Source organism: Panulirus ornatus, chromosome 1, assembly GCF_036320965.1.
Source record: "Panulirus ornatus isolate Po-2019 chromosome 1, ASM3632096v1, whole genome shotgun sequence".
Classification (NCBI taxonomy): domain Eukaryota; kingdom Metazoa; phylum Arthropoda; class Malacostraca; order Decapoda; family Palinuridae; genus Panulirus; species Panulirus ornatus.
This window is the reverse complement of record NC_092224.1, coordinates 6,350,740-6,367,609: the sequence shown is the minus strand read 5'-3', so window position 1 is coordinate 6,367,609 and position 16,870 is coordinate 6,350,740. Positions and strand designations below refer to the sequence as shown.

Below are 16,870 nucleotides of genomic sequence, written 5' to 3'. Positions count from 1 at the left end.
CTCACGCAATTAAAAGAGTATGTGTGTGTGTGTGTGTGTGTGTGTGTGTGTGTGTGTGTGTGTGTGTGTGTGCCATGTTGCTAGAGATTGATCAAGGACTGTAAAACAGAGGAATTGGATAGACTAAAAACATTCTTCTAGATTTTTGTTTGAACAAGTTGTAGTTCGTCGAAGTGGCAGGAAACGACATGTTGAGATCCTTTGATTTCAGGTTTATTGTGCCTGCAACTTTCGTCTTGATCTGAATTGTACGATATAGAATTTTATAGTTATAGTGGTTACCTTCATAACGTGACCCGCTTGCCCTGCCGCAATGCTGGGTTACTTTCCCTCCTGGGAGCTGGTTACTAGTGTGCTCCCAATACTAGCTAGACCACGCAGTCACATGATTACTATGTGGCCGAGGGTGGGCCGTTTTGATAACTGTTGTTTTCTCTACACCTCGAAGCTTTGCAACTTTATACCATCTCATGTCTTTCCCAGTTACTATGACCTGGCCCATTTTAATTGGCATGTTTTTCACTTCCTCCAAAGTTTGTAAATACTTTCGCTTGTCTCTTTTACCTTGTCATTAACCTCTCCATATTTCAATCAAGGCCCGGCCTTGATGTGGCCTTTTGTCTGACACTGCAGCCTTCAGCGCAATAAAAGAAAGTTTGGTGTCCTCTAAATCGCGAGCGAGGAAGAGGATACTTTAGCTTCATGATACTATTTTGATGATGTATTGATGATTGAGAAGCCTGATGGAATCATGTGTCGCTGATGTTTCGAACGACATGACTGCTAGGAGTGTGGTGTATGTGGTGATGCTGGTTGTAGATGGTGACTTGGTAGTGCTGGCATGATGATGGCGCTGACTAGAGGGGTTTGGGAGGGGGTTGGGTAAGATGATCATGATGATGATAATGATCAGGGTAGTGATGGAGACGATGGCTAACATCGATAACGTCGCACACATCACCTCGACCATTCAAGGGAGCCTGAAAGACGGGGAAGGAAATGATAATTGGATGTGACACTGGTTAACAGTGTGGGAGGCAAGGAGAGTGTAGATGGTAAGAGATGATGGTGCTAGTGGGGTGTGAGGGACGACTGGTACGGAGTCGGTGATGGTAGCGGGAAGGAGAGTGTGAGGGACCGGCGGCGCGCGGCACCATCCAAACGTTGATCCCGCAGTGCTGTGTCGTGACCTTACCTGTCCACCCCTAACCTCCAGCCGGGCACGCTGCTGCACCTGCTGTGCTGCTGAAAGTGGCCGGTGGTGGGGTTGTGGTGATGCTGGGATGGTTATGGTTTAGCGCTAGTTCGTTGTTGTTAGTTAGTTACCTTACCTTACGCACGCCTTAGGATGGATTCTGAGGTCTTTTACCACTTAAAGCTCTGTGTGAGACCTTACTTTGTTCATATTGTATGATGGATTCGGAGGTCTGACACCTTACCTTACGTATACCGTATTCTGGAGTCTTTTACTCCCACAGTTCGGTCTGAGATTAGTTCTCGTGTTGCTTATCTGTTCAGTTATGCTGTTGGAGGCAGCGTCATGGAGCCCTACCATATCCATCACAATCTGACTTGTCTGAAATATTATTGAACAGACCAGATGTAAACTTTGGTAGCAGAATTTCCCTCACTTCTTACAAGATAATGTATTTAACTCGTAGAATAAGAGAATTTCTCGCGAACATTATATGTGTAAGCATTTGATCCATTACAATGATTTGAATCAGATACTTCAAAAGCACCCTCACTTTATCTTGTAAATGATTTACTTATTTAATACCTTGTTATGTAAGACACTTTGTTGCTTAGCCAATGTAAACTTTTCACCACACTGTAGCTTGTTCATTCATTGTTGCCCAGTCCTTATAATTTTTGTTTTTGTCCAACATGTCATGGAAAAATGATATGCCCAAATCAAGGCCATCTCGGGTGGAAGAGAAAAGTTGAAGAGAGTGAAAGTAGAAATCCGTCATGGCTCCGCAAGTGTTTGTAGCCCTGACTCTCAAGAAAAGAAAGGTTATATGAAAAGGGAAAGACGAAAGAAGGAAGAGAATTCCACTGCTTTTGCTGTTCGAGGAAAGGAGGAGCTATCATGACATCCAGTCCTCGAGTTCACATATTATGTAGCCTCATTGTCACTCAGTCAGAGAGGCTCAGTCTCCAGATCTTTCGTCTTATCTTACGCCACCGCCCAGAGTACCATAAGGTAGGAATGCACAATACGTTCTTCGCTCCCGTCACAAAAAATCAAGTCGGAGGTATACTTTGTAGACACTTATCCTGGTCATTTTTTAATTTTTTTTTTCTCAGAACAACTTAAAGTGTTTCCAGTGGCCGCGGGAAACATACTAAAGTCGTAGACCCCTGGATGTTCCAGTGGCCGCGGGAAATGTACTAAAGTCCTAGACCCCTGGATGTTTATGATGTTTTCTTGTATGTATTTATCGGCCCTTTCAGTCTTCCATCCGAGTCGTACCAGGACGGAGCTCTTTGTGCGCGTAGGTTGGGAGCCGCGCTTTCCAGGATTTTCCAGGTGTGATTAGTGATATATCTCTCCCGTCTGCGCTCTGCAGAGTACGACCACAATCCTTTTGTCGGTTCCAGTAATTTAGGCTCTGGACTGAGTCAGTGCTTTTTTTTTTCCCCCCCCTCCATACTAACCACAGTCTCGCAAAAACCTCAAAGATGATATCATCACACTGCAGTTTTTTACTTCTTTTTTCTTGAAAGTCGGTATGATCCAGCTTGCCACCGTTTATCTGTTCTCTTCGCTGAGGGTAAGATTGTAAGACCTGGAGGTCTTTTTTACATTGTTCCTCCGGGATGTGATCGTATTCATATCTGTCTTCTGTTTTGTGCTCATCCAAGCCAGGCCTTAAATGAAGAATAAAAAGGAATAAGAGAGATATAGAATCAGTGAGGATAGAGGAAAAGTAATATATGAATTTTGAGAGAAGAGGAAAATCTGTCTTTTTCAAGGGGCTTGTTTGAGCTTATCTGTTAGAGAAGACGAGAAATTAAAGATTTTCAAATGTTATCAGTTTATTGGAAATAAACAGATATCACAGCGGTTCACCCTTGAATTGACAAGGGCCACACAGTAATCTTGTGACTTAAGTGGTTTACCGAGTATTACATGGTCTAGCTAGAGACATCGGCATACAGGCATCCAGTTCGCGGGAGCAGAAACGAAGTAATATGTATACAGCGGAGAGAAAGAGAACCACCACTGCAGCGTAGAGCGATTGGGTAAAGCTTCGAGGTCTGACGGGGAAAGGTGATGAGTCGGCTTTTGATTCAACTCCGTCGCGTGAGTATATAGAAGGAGAACCAGTAAGAGCAGTACATTTTTTTTTTTTTTTTTTGCAAGGATAAATAACTTTGACGCTGGCATCATCTCTGAGACTCTGGGGAAGATTTGACGCTGGCATCATCTCTGAGACTCTGGGGAAGATATGATGGTAACATGGTGCTACAAACGCCTTAATCCCACCAGTTACCTTCGTCACCATGTTACCAGATTGCCCAAACCAATCACCTTTACCAATCTGCAACCATACCACTGTCAACCACTGCCTCTACCGGACCTATCACCTAGCGGTAGTAATGCTGGTTGTGGCCGAGTGAGTGATAGAATTTACAGGGTCAGTGGGGAGTTGGGTTGATGGTTGAAGTGTTGCAGGGTGTGCATGGGGAGCGGGTTCAAATTTTAAGGAAATTTGAACGCTGTCATCATCCTTAAGAGTTTGGTTGGGTTACGGTGTTGTTAGTGTTTATTAGGGGTGTGATGACTGTATAGTATTTGTATATGAGATGCTGGTAGTTGGTGAGGATATGTTGGTTGTATGATGGTGGGGATGGTGTTTGGTAGGGGGATATGGTGTTTGTAAGGTGATGAAGGTGGATGAGTTGAGGAGGTATGTCAGTAGTGTGTTGGGCTGGTAGAGCTCGCAGCAGGAAAATCAGATGTTATGAAGAACGAGTCTTGTGGGTTGTGTGTCGTCAGGTGTAATGTGGAGAGATTGGATGTTTGAGGACTGAAGGCCAGCAGCCCTACGTGTGGGTGAGACAGAACAAAAAGTTAGTACCTTGGGTCAGAGGAGAGAAACTTGACAGCCACTTTAGTCCTGGCTCACTGCGAAGCCGTCAGGGACCATCGCGATAACCAGGTGGGCAGTGCCAGTGATACACCTCCATGGTCGGTGGTGGCTTTCTGTGGTACCGGGGAGGGAGGTTGGTGGTTGCTGGACATAGGAAAGCTTCACAAGCCAAGGTGGGCGTGCTTTGTAGACGCGATGAGAACGACGACGAAACGGTAACAAGACTCCGAACATCGACGTAAAGGAGGCGCGAGGAAAGGAATTCACCTTGACTGGAGGAATAAAAGAGGCGTTGAAGCGCGCGCGAGATCCATCACCCATCATTAGTCCAAAATCTTGTATTGCAACGAAGATGTTAGAGCAGCTAAATGCCGTAATATATATATATATATATATATATATATATATATATATATATATATATATATATATATATATATATATATATATATAAAGGGTAAGTGTAATGAATGGACTGGGAATGTCTTAGGGGAGACACAAGAAAGAAATATAACAGTCATTTGATATACAACGAAGAGACGTAGCTAGGACACCACTTGGCGTCCTCGGTACGTTTCTTCGTTTTGTATCAATGACTTATATTTCTTTATGGTATCTCCCCAGATGATAAAGGCAGATAATATGAATTATGTACATGTGTATATATGTATATGTCTGTGTGTGTATATATATGTGTACATTGAGATGTATAGGTATGTATATTTGCGTGTGTGGACGTGTATGTATATACATGTGTATGTGGGTGGGTTGGGCCATTCTTTCGTCTGTTTCCTTGTGCTACCTCGCTAACGCGGGAGACAACGACAAAGCAATATATATATATATATATATATATATATATATATATATATATATCTGATGCTCTGTACATGCCTTCACCCTCTCAATCAATACCCTCCCATATAATTTACCAGGAATACTCAACAAACTTATACCTCTGTAATTTGAGCACTCACTCTTATCCCCTTTGCCTTTGTACAATGGCACTATGCACGCATTCCGCCAATCCTCAGGCACCTCACCATGAGTCATACATACATTAAATAACCTTACCAACCAGTCAACAATACAGTCACCCCCTTTTTTAATAAATTCCACTGCAATACCAGTGTGGTTTCAGAAGTGGGAGAGGATGTGTGGATCAGGTGTTTGCTTTGAAGAATGTATGTGAGAAATATTTAGAAAAGCAAATGGATTTGTATGTAGCATTTATGGATCTGGAGAAGGCATATGATAGAGTTGATAGAGATGCTCTGTGGAAGGTATTAAGAATATATGGTGTGGGAGGCAAGTTGTTAGAAGCAGTGAAAAGTTTTTATCGAGGATGTAAGGCATGTGTACGTGTAGGAAGAGAGGAAAGTGATTGGTTCTCAGTGAATGTAGGTTTGCGGCAGGGGTGTGTGATGTCTCCATGGTTGTTTAATTTGTTTATGGATGGGGTTGTTAGGGAGGTAAATGCAAGAGTCTTGGAAAGAGGGGCAAGTATGAGGTCTGTTGGGGATGAGAGAGCTTGGGAAGTGAGTCAGTTGTTGTTCGCTGATGATACAGCGCTGGTGGCGGATTCATGTGAGAAACTGCAGAAGCTGGTGACGGAGTTTGGTAAAGTGTGTGGAAGAAGAAAGTTAAGAGTAAATGTGAATAAGAGCAAGGTTATTAGGTACAGTAGGGTTGAGGGTCAAGTCAATTGGGAGGTGAGTTTGAATGGAGAAAAACTGGAGGAAGTGAAGTGTTTTAGATATCTGGGAGTGGATCTGTCAGCGGATGGAACCATGGAAGCGGAAGTGGATCATAGGGTGGGGGAGGGGGCGAAAATTTTGGGAGCCTTGAAAAATGTGTGGAAGTCGAGAACATTATCCCGGAAAGCAAAAATGGGTATGTTTGAAGGAATAGTAGTTCCAACAATGTTGTATGGTTGCGAGGCGTGGGCTATGGATAGAGTTGTGCGCAGGAGGATGGATGTGCTGGAAATGAGATGTTTGAGGACAATGTGTGGTGTGAGGTGGTTTGATCGAGTAAGTAACGTAAGGGTAAGAGAGATGTGTGGAAATAAAAAGAGCGTGGTTGAGAGAGCAGAAGAGGGTGTTTTGAAATGGTTTGGGCACATGGAGAGAATGAGTGAGGAAAGATTGACCAAGAGGATATATGTGTCGGAGGTGGAGGGAACGAGGAGAAGAGGGAGACCAAATTGGAGGTGGAAAGATGGAGTGAAAAGGATTTTGTGTGATCGGGGCCTGAACATGCAGGAGGGTGAAAGGAGGGCAAGGAATAGAGTGAGTTGGAGCGATGTGGTATACAGGGGTTGACGTGCTGTCAGTGGATTGAATCAAGGCATGTGAAGCGTCCGGGGTAAACCATGGAAAGCTGTGTAGGTATGTATATTTGCGTGTGTGGACGTGTGTATGTACATGTGTATGGGGAGGGTTGGGCCATTTCTTTCGTCTGTTTCCTTGCGCTACCTCGCAAACGCGGGAGACAGCGACAAAGTATAAAAAAAAAAAAAAAAAAAAATATATATATATATATATATATATATATATATATATATATATGTGTGTGTGTGTGTGTGTGTGTGTGTGTGTGTGTGTGTGTGTGTGTGTGTGTGTATATGAATGCGTTATGGCCAGCAACTAACCTCTCCACCATGGAGGTCCATAAATAATTCAAACATTTAGAATAAAATAGTTCAAGCTGGAGTCACAGACTGCTTAGAATGTACAAGTTCACGGACGAGCCAGGCTGCAGTGGGAAACGTTAGGGAAAGTAGCATACATACCAGGAACCAACATATGTGCGCCTTACCACCAGTAGTACATATATGGAACACCGGAGGAAGAGCCAGGGACTGCCTAACCGGCGAGCCTCTTAAAGTCTACCAGACCAACCAGGTTGTACAGTTAATGAATACAGATCAACAGCCACAAACAACCCGGCAGACCACGCCCGCACCAGGGAACTCTTTAGTCTGATACCGAGGTGCGGGGGTAGGAGAAGACATTCTTGGAAACCTGGCGGAGGAGATGATCGTGCGAGGTGGTGGGTGTGTGTGGCAAGGGGGAATATTTTTAAGGGGAGTTTAGGTAGGTGGCAGTGTATTTGGCACGTGACGAGATGACAGGTGGTGACGAGCCGTTACTGTAGCTTAGAATGAGGTGACTGCAACGAGTGAGTGGAGCTGTATGGCGGAAAGTTGTGTGAGGAGGGTATAATTAGGCGCCTGGTGGTCCTTTAAGGAGTGTGTTGAGGTGATTAGTGACTGTGCAGGGAAATTGTATGTAGGTGGCAGTTGATAGTGTTCTGGTATTGAAGCGAAGTAGAAGGTGATAGTCTAAGAGGTATTTAGTGGGCAGATGTGTGTAAGAAGGACAAAACTAGTTGGCAAGTAATCATAAGTGGAGGATTTAAGTTGTGATGGGTGGTCGCGTAAGATGAGTGTACTTGGCTGGTCTGCAAGTGCTGTTGTAAAGGGAAAGATAGCCAGGTGGCGGTTGGTTGTATAAGGAAAATGATAGCTAGGAGGTAGGTGACTATCAGAGGTGGGTTGGGAGTAAGACGGTCATATGAATGGAGAAGGTATGCAGTGGACAGGTGGTCGGAGTTGGTAATTAGGTGGCAGATGGTGTTATAAAGAGTGAAGATAGCTAGGGGCATGTGATCGGTGAAGGTAGGTAGGTGACAGGGAATCTTGGAGAGGGTAGCTAAGGGCAGGTGGTCGTGAAAGTAGGTTAGCTGGCAGCTAGGTGGTTGGGTGTTCAGGCGGGGGGGAAGTGGCTAGGTGGCAGATGGTATTGAAGGTAGGAAGGAGGTAAGGTTTCTAGAAGGTGCTCATGCAGAGGGAGGTAGCAATGTGGCAGATGGTGATGGAAGGCAATGGAGGTGATAACTAGGTGACGGGTGCTTGTGTCATGGGAGGCAGTAGGTGGCAGGTGGTTGGGAAGATAGTGGAAGGGTCAGCTGGTGATGGGTGCTCGTGTAGTGTAGGGGTAGGGACTGGGTAGTGGCTGGGGCGGGTATAGGTGGGGAAGGGGTTGGATGGTAGGCGGAGACAGGGGCTCTCCCACGGGCTGGGCTCAGCACCTCGTCCGCCCAGGTATTTTAAGTCTTAGCTTTAGATTAATAGCTTTTGATGGCCCTCTCTGATATGCAAATTGAAATTAATCCCGCGCCGGTGTAGAGGTGGCCGGGATAATTTGTTCTAATAACTGGATTATTTTCTTTTTTTTTTAAGCATCTCCTTTTCTGATGCTGATTCCGTAGGTTTTTGTGTAAGATCGTTATCACCTGTTTCATCAGCGAATTTTATCTCGCTGATTATCATTATTTTGTTCTTTTACTTTTTTATGCCGTGTTTGTATGTGTATTTTTTCTTCGCTCTATTTCATGGATTGCGTACATGTTGTATGTTCCATACGCGCATTTACATGTGTGTCGGTGAACGTGGATAAGTTCTTATTTTCAGGACATATTGTTCGCACAATGTGCTGCAGGTCTGGCAGTGAGATAATAAGATGAAATAAGCGCGCTCTTGCGAGGTAGCGTTAGGAAAAGACACCAAAGGCCACATTCGTTCACACTCAAGTCTCTCGCTGTCATGTGTAATGCACCGAAACCACAGCTCCCTTTCCACATCCAGGCCCCACAAAACTTTCCATGGTTTACCACCATTACGCACCCAGCTCACTGTAGACACAATGTTCAGGCGATGTGCACCGTCCAGAGTGTCTTAGTATGGTCCTTACCTGTAGAACCGGCACCGGCTTCTCACATCCACGTTTAGAGAACCGGCAGTGTTCGTGGCAGCTTCCTCTCCCATAGACTCACATCCAACAGGGTTATCATTATGACAGATCAGGGGGATTAGCCAGGCGATGTAGCTTCAGGCCTTATTGAAAGTACAGCAGGGATGTCATGTGCTTGCAGGTGTTGGTTGTGGAGTAGATATCTCCTCATGGTTGTCTGTTAGGCTTGTGTGGAAGTTGTGGTGAGAGCTGTGTTACGTGGAGAACCAGTATCATTATTACTCGAGTAACATCAGAGTACACACACACACACACACACACACACACACACACACACACACACACACACACACACACACACACACACAGAGTAAGGAGCCTATCTGATATCCGTACGTGGGTGTTTTTCCATTTGGAATGGCTAGAGAGAGAGAGAGAGAGAGAGAGAGAGAGAGAGAGAGAGAGAGAGAGAGAGAGAGAGAGAGAGAGAGAGAGAGGTTTCGGTCTGCTATTTGGAAGATTCCATCAGAATAGCTCCCTTGGGATGGTTTTAACCCTATTTGATCTCCCCCATGATCTAGGTACTCCTGCTGTCTCCCGTACCTCCCGTCCCACTACTGCCACCACCACCAGATGGCCAGTCTTCAGCTCCTTATCTGTTCATCGCTCGTTCTTTAAACTCCCTCATTTGGGTGATCATCTGGAGTGTTATCTTGAGTGACACTCGCAGAGGGTGGCTGTCCAGCCCTCCTACCCCTTCGTACAGGTAGTCCCCCTCTTCCCCACACTACCCGGGCGATCCATGCACACAGCTGACGTGTACAGTGGCGCACAGGAATGACGTGAAGCGCAGCGCACACAAGCGACCCCATCCACAGTTGAGAACTCCGGTTTTAAAGCGAAAGAAGTGGACGCGCTGCTCATGAAGTTGGCTCCCTGGTAATGGTCCCGTGTCTGGACTGTGCCGAACTGATGCGCCGCGCCGGAGAACGAGGCACACCAGGTCTTGTACTGATGACGCAGACGGCCTATGATGCTTGCGACTGATGGTAGACGAGTGTCGTACAGGACAGGTGTTGTGTAATTCCACACTTGGTGGCAGAGGTCTGCCATGACGTGGTATGTAAGGTTGTGAATGTCGCTGAGCGTCCGAGTTGTGGCGAGACTCTGCTAGAGGAAGATTTTGATTGGATTTTATTTGGAGTAAGGAATGGTGAAGTTGGACTCTGGATAGAGGAAGGATGTTTACTCTGGGAGAATCATTGTAAAGGTAGGACGGCCAGTAGTGGCATTTGGGCTCAAGGATGTTTGACTAAAATAGAACTTGTTAATGGGAAAATAATTGTTGTAGGATTTAGAAGATGAAGGTCTATTGCAGAGTGATTAAGGCTAGTTGTATTATTTACAGTGGAACACTGGTTGGAGGAATAAGTTATAGTGGGGCCCTGACTAAAGGAAGGCGTTATAGTGGGACACTGGTTAAAGAAAGGCGTTATAGAGGGACTCTGGCGAGAGGAAGGAATGTGGTCCTGACTAAAGAAAGTAGAGTTACATGGGGATCCCACACGAGGAAGCTGAATTTCAGTAAGACTCCTGTAGAGGGAAAGATGTACAGATGTGTATTCAGGGACATTAGTCGATAGATGTCGCTATGATTGAGCATTTACACAAGGCCTATACGTACAGGGAGTGGGTAAAAGTAAGAACACCCTGTATAAAGCAAGATCAGCCCAAGAAAACCATAAGAGGCTTATTTCCACACGTATCCTTATACGGGTACAGGAGGGAGGACTGGGTCGGCCTTCTGGACAAGGTACCTGATTGGCGACATTTTTTTTTTTGTATGTTTGAAAGCTCCAGGTACGGATAGCTGTCCTCATCGAGGCCAAACGTTGAGAGGAGAGGAGAGAAAGAATGGATGAAGCATCTGACATAAGTTTGAATATAGACATGGTCTTTCCTATGAAAGTAGAAAGGTAGCAAACGAATGCAGTATGTCTGCCACCATGTATACCTTAGCTACATTCAGGCCAAGACTCATCAAGATTACTCAGAGGATGTAGCTGTTACTGAGTATGTGGGAATCATTATAAGGGAGCTCTTTGGCAAGTCTCAACAGCATCGGCTGAAATGCTCGAGACAGAAGGGACGAAAACTAAGATATGCATTTGACTCGTTTGGAAGACTGAGAATGGACAGAATTTCATCTTTTAATTCTGCCATTATCAGGTACATGATAAAAAGTATCTTTTCGACTAATTTCATCAACATTGGTTGAAAGAAGATGGGTTAGTGACGTAGTAACCTTTGACCTTTGAAGAAGGCTAAAGATGGTCATCCCAAATTGGCAATATGTGAGGTAAATGGCAAGACATTCATGCAGGCTTTTATACTATTGATCAGAAAAATGGCTGGTTAATGGACAAAAAAGTGAACTGCATTCTTTTGAACTTTGAACCTAGAGAATAGCCAAAAACCGGCTAAATCACATATTTGATAAACACATGATACGGGGCATGTAGAAATACATCTTTCTTCTAAACGTTAGGGATATTGGCTGGAATATAGCCGTATTATGACCTCAAGGAAGAAGAATGTGTTGTAAGTGAACGAAAACCAACTTGTACAGTGTAAGTCCAAATCACAAATTCATTATGTGCATTGCGTGCACTGTTTGGAAGGGCGTCTCTGCAGTTTTCAGTCTGATTGGATTGGGGTTGTAAGGAAGAGCAGTCCATAATATTCATTTTTTGAGTTGTTCGACCCTATAAAAACGTTTGAAAAACCTTGGTAAGAAAAAAATATTAAAAGGAGTTTGGGCGTTTCTAGTTAATTGAGCCGAAACTGATGGAATTACGTGAAAACGTGACTCATGGAAAGAAGAAACATAGCAACAACGGTGATGTAAAGAGTGAAGCAAGGCTCATGGTGAGGCAACACTGAGCGTTAGGCTACATCTAGCGTGAGGCAACACCGAGCGTGAGGCTACATCTAGCGTGAGGCAACACCGAGCGTGAGGCTACATCTAGCGTGAGGCAACACCTAGCGTTAGGCTACATCTAGCGTGAGGTAAGACACAGATTGAGGGTAAGGCACAAGGGCAAACAAGACCCATGGTGCGGCAACACCGAGATGGAGGCAATACCCAGGGTGAGGGAAGATCGGATGTGGCAAGATGAAGAGTGAGGCAAGATGTATGATGAAGTAAGACCCAGAGTGAGGCAAGATGCATGGTGAAGCAAGACTTGGGATGAGGTAAGGTGATAAAGGGGTTCTCCCTTTATATCTTAATGTATGGGGTTTGCTGAAAGTGTCTCACTGCTGAGTTCTATCACCATTTACAGAATTAAGATGGATTACTGAAAATACAAGGGAGCTCCAGAGTCAGCTGAATGTGATTGTCCCGAATTTTTCGTGGGCGATAATGTGGGTCAAGTGGAAAGACTTTTTTTTTTTTTTTTTTTTTTTTTTTTTTTTTTTTTCCAAGCTTCACGAACATTGCCAGGTCATTGTTGCCCCTTATAGTGAACAGTTGGCAGGTGCAAAACATGCCCCAGTCAAGGCCGCCTCAGGTGAGAAGATATGTACAAGAGCGAAACCCGAAACCATGAATTTTGACAACTTTGAACCTCCCTAAAGAATGGCCGTAAGATGGTCAGATCACAGATTGGATATGTGTTAGCTGGGCATGTGAAGGCACATCTCTGTGCTAAATATCATAAACAACGTCAGAAACATGGTTAAGTAATCTTTAACTCCTGATCGAAATGTTAAGAACAAGCATCTTGCTATATATATATATATATATATATATATATATATATATATATATATATATATATATATATTATCCCTGGGGATAGGGGATTAAGAATACTTCCCACGTATTCCCTGCGTGTCGTAGAAGGCGACTAAAAGGGGAGGGAGCGGGGGGCTGGAAATCCTCCCCTCTCGGTTTTTTTTTTTTTTTTTTTTTTTTTTTTTTCCAAAAGAAGGAACAGAGAATTGGGCCAGGTGAGGTTATTCCCTCAAAGGCCCAGTCCTCTGTTCTTAACGCTACCTCGCTAATGCGGGAAATGGCGAATAGTTTGAAAGAAAAGAAAATATATATATATATATATATATATATATATATATATATATATATATATATATATATATATATATATATATATATATGATTTACCTGGTGTTGTAGATATTGAAGCAAGGTACAAGCTTACCAAGCATGGAGTCAGTCGGATCCAAAATGAAGTAATGGCGCAGATCCCTCATCGCTTGGAAAGAGAAGAAAGAACAAAAAGAGGATAAAAGATATATAGTCAAAAATATTGTCTCCTTCCAGGAGGCGCATCATCTCGACTGAACAAGTGACGAAAAGGTTAACACACACACACACACACACACACACACACACACACACAGTGTAGTTGTGTCATTGATCCTGACGACCCCACCCGGAGAACTGCCGCTTGCACGCTACGTCACCGTTGATTGCCACCACCTTCATTACACGCTGCGTTAAGCAGTGGTGTTGATGGCGAGGTTGGCGATGGAGGTACTAGTAGCTGTGAGGGAGAGCGGTGGTGCTTGTGGCGAGGGTGGTAACGGTGATGGCTTAGTGTTAGTTGTGGTGGTGTTATTGACGGTGTTGGGTGGCGAGGGTGGTGGTAGCGCTGGAGCTGTCTCTCGACCACATTTGACGGGTGGCGCGTTGTGTGCTAAGAAAGGGTGTTTGTGACTGCACCACACACAGTACCCCCGTATCTCTCCGTCACGTGCACCCTGAACTTTCTGTGTTGTGACATCGCTATTCTTCTTTCTCTCTTCTCCAAGCCTCCATTCCTCCCTCCGCTTTCCTTCGACCTTCATCCTCAATTTTCCCTTCAGCATCCTCCCCCTTTTCCCGAGCTGTGTCGCCCTCTCTCTTCTGTCTTTCCCATATACTCGCTCACGTCTTACCCACATGACTTCCCTCTGCGGAGTTGCTGGTAATGGAAGAGGAGAGTCGGGATCACCTGGTTGTGGCAGCAGCATCCCGCAAGGTACTGGACCGCTTCCAGTTGTGTGGGCCATTTTAGGTGAGCTGTTAGTAGCAGGTCCCGCTCCACGCCCGCGGTACTCGTCTGCTTCCTTGGGGCCAGCTGGCTCTGGTAAAGGGAGAGATCTTGCTCTTCTTGCTTACAATACTATATTTGTCCATTTTTTAGATAGTCCTTTTTTCTTGTTTTGAGTTTTTTTTTTTTTTTTTTTTAGTGAAATTGACGTTATTCCGAGGTATATTCCCTCGTTCTTGTCTCTCAAATTCGTTTACGCTGGTGCGTTAAGAACAGATCCCTCGATAGGAGCTAGCTTTTTTTTTTGTCTATTTTTCGTTCGTTTTAGCACACTGTAGAATTAGATGAGGTTAGACTAATAGGTTAAGAATCTCGAATCCATAAAGTCTGACACCTTCTTAGCTAAGAAAACAGATTATTGTATAATCTGGTTTTCCACTGTGTTTACTCTGATCTCACTTGACTTTATATGTAAAAGCGTGCAGCTTTGTGCCCGCTGGGGTAGATCGGATTACTGGTTTTGTTAAATTTGCGATTGACTAGTTAAGGTGAGGGTTATGGAAGGGCTGGAGAGGCAGGGCTGGGCAAATTTGGCTCGGCGTTGGTAGGTGCTGGCCTCACGTGCGTCCACACACGTCCCTTCTTACAAGGGACCCCCCGCTGCTGCTGACCTAACACGCCCTCCGCCTGCCTGGTGTAAAGTATCCGGGATGGTGACGGCTCTGGCTTCTGTCGTGTTGGTAGTGTGTATCTCTCTCTCTCTCTCTCTCTCTCTCTCTCTCTCTCTCTCTCTCTCTCTCTCTCTCTCTCTCTCTCTCTCTCTCTCTCTCAGACGTAAGAAGTAAAGATATACACGTGTAAAGGATAAACGATGCAAGGCCGTTAATGGAAGAACATTTGAGGCCCATCATTTAAGGCTGGTAACGAAGCGATAGATAGGCTCGCTTCACAACAGTTGTATATTTCACTCTTCTGACAATATCGAACGTGTCGGACATTGAGAAACTCCTTGGATTTTTTTTTTTTTTGTTTGTTTGTCGAGGCACAGAGTAAGTAAGATGTTTGACGAGATCATCCTTGAATATATATAAACCTTAGATCTAGACTGCTCAAGAGAGGTATAACTCATTATAGCTTTTCCAGCAGTTCAGTTTATCATTTTTAGAAGGGAAAGTGCCACAGGACTGGACAGTGGCAAACGTGTTACTCGGGTAGTTTGGAAAGGTAATCAGAAATGAACCTGAATAACATTGCAATCAAGTTCACTTTTTTGCTCCTGGAAAATGATTAGGACTTCTATCCGAGATCACCTTACAAATGTGTTGAAGGAAGGGAAAATGAGAACAACAGATATCTGTTGTTAGGTCAGTTTGGCATTCGTTCCAGAAGTTCCTGTATGTCCAGTTACCTGGAGTTTTTCAGTGAAATATTCATTATATACTTTGCCAAAATAGATATGATATCTCTTTGGACTTCCAAAAAATGATCCCTGATGAAGTACCTAAGAAAGATTTTTACTGGGATCGAAAGTGGTAGCTGAATATAAGAATACATAGATAACAGGAAAAAACAGGTCATATTAAAAGGAGAAAAACGCGAAATTTTTACGTGTTAAGCATTGATGAACCACAAGGCCCAGTCCGAGTCGTTGTGTGTGTGAGTGATTTATATAAATGACCCAAAGGTAGATCTCATCACCAAAGTCTCTTAAATACGTTGACGATACAAGCTTTTAATGCGTGATAACATTCGAGATTAATTATAGAAGTATCCAAAGTGACAGAGACAAATTGTCAGCCTGGTCGGAGGTGTGGTAAATGAACTTCAACGTACAGATATGGAAAATGTTGCATATTAGAGTTTAATGGTAGCGAATCCATAATGCTTGCAAGGGCGTTTAAAGCGTTTGAGAAGAGAAGGATCTTTGCAACTGCCATTAACGAAAGATGAACTGAGTCTAGATGGCCGGCAGTCAGACAGTTAGTTAGGCTTCATTAGCAAGAAGTGTACGCTTTCCAAACATGATGATGTGAACCCTATTAACCGTCGTTCATACCTGGCTGGTAAGACCTCACCTTGAGGATGCTGTGCAGGTGTGGTCTGGCAAGTATCAGAAGGGACCCAGATGCCTGGAAGGCGTTCCGGATAGGAGAAGGTTAATGCCAGGAACCAAGGAATGAGTTTCATAATGAAGGATGAAAGCAGATGAAACTTACCAGTTTTACTGAAGCGACGGGGGCTCGCGCCCCTGGAAAATGAATTTCCATAAATGTCATTGACTACTGTGGTGAAGCTTCAGTGTAATGTTGTCTTGGTCAAATGATGGAGACGAATCAAGAAGCGAACACATTATTTCTAGTTTGTTAATCACTATTGTTTAGGTAGAAAGTAAAGCTGACAGTGAATTGCTTTTTTACAAGCATCCATCACGTCTTATTATGTACCCCCCCCCCCCCCTCTCTCTCTCTCTCTCTCTCTCTCTCTCTCTCTCTCTCTCTCTCTCTCTCTCTCTCTCTCTCTCTCTCTCTCTTCTTGTGCTCGTTCTTACCATCCTCCATGTTTACCTCATTGCGTCTGTCATCCCACGTCTCCTCCTACTGTCCCACACCCTTCTTACTCTCACCTTCCCTCACTCCCGTCGCAATACATCTCCATATTTTCTTCACCAGAGATCCATTAAAACGTGTTACATTAAGACAAGACTTTATGCTATGTTTTTTCCCCTTTTACCAGTGTCTGTAACGTGGAATATTCATTATATTCCTTTTCCTTTGTTCAAGTATTATTTGCTTTACGCCACTTTTTCCAGTGGATCATCATTATTCAGGTGTATCAGACACTCGGCGTCGTGGCTCAGGTTGACCTCACAACTGTAAACAAGGAAGAATTTTTATGGGCGTGGTGCCAGTGGACACGTCGAGGCGCCCCTTAGTTAGCCAGTGGAGCTGCGCTGCCC

At 44.3% G+C, this 16,870-nt stretch overlaps 1 protein-coding gene across 2 annotated transcripts in view; it reads left to right on the top strand.

Annotated features, from left to right (window-relative positions):
* Positions 1-16,870, top strand: part of LOC139754668 (uncharacterized) — a 575,370-nt gene that overhangs the window by 261,660 nt on the left and 296,840 nt on the right. The gene's annotated exons all lie outside the window — the stretch shown is intronic.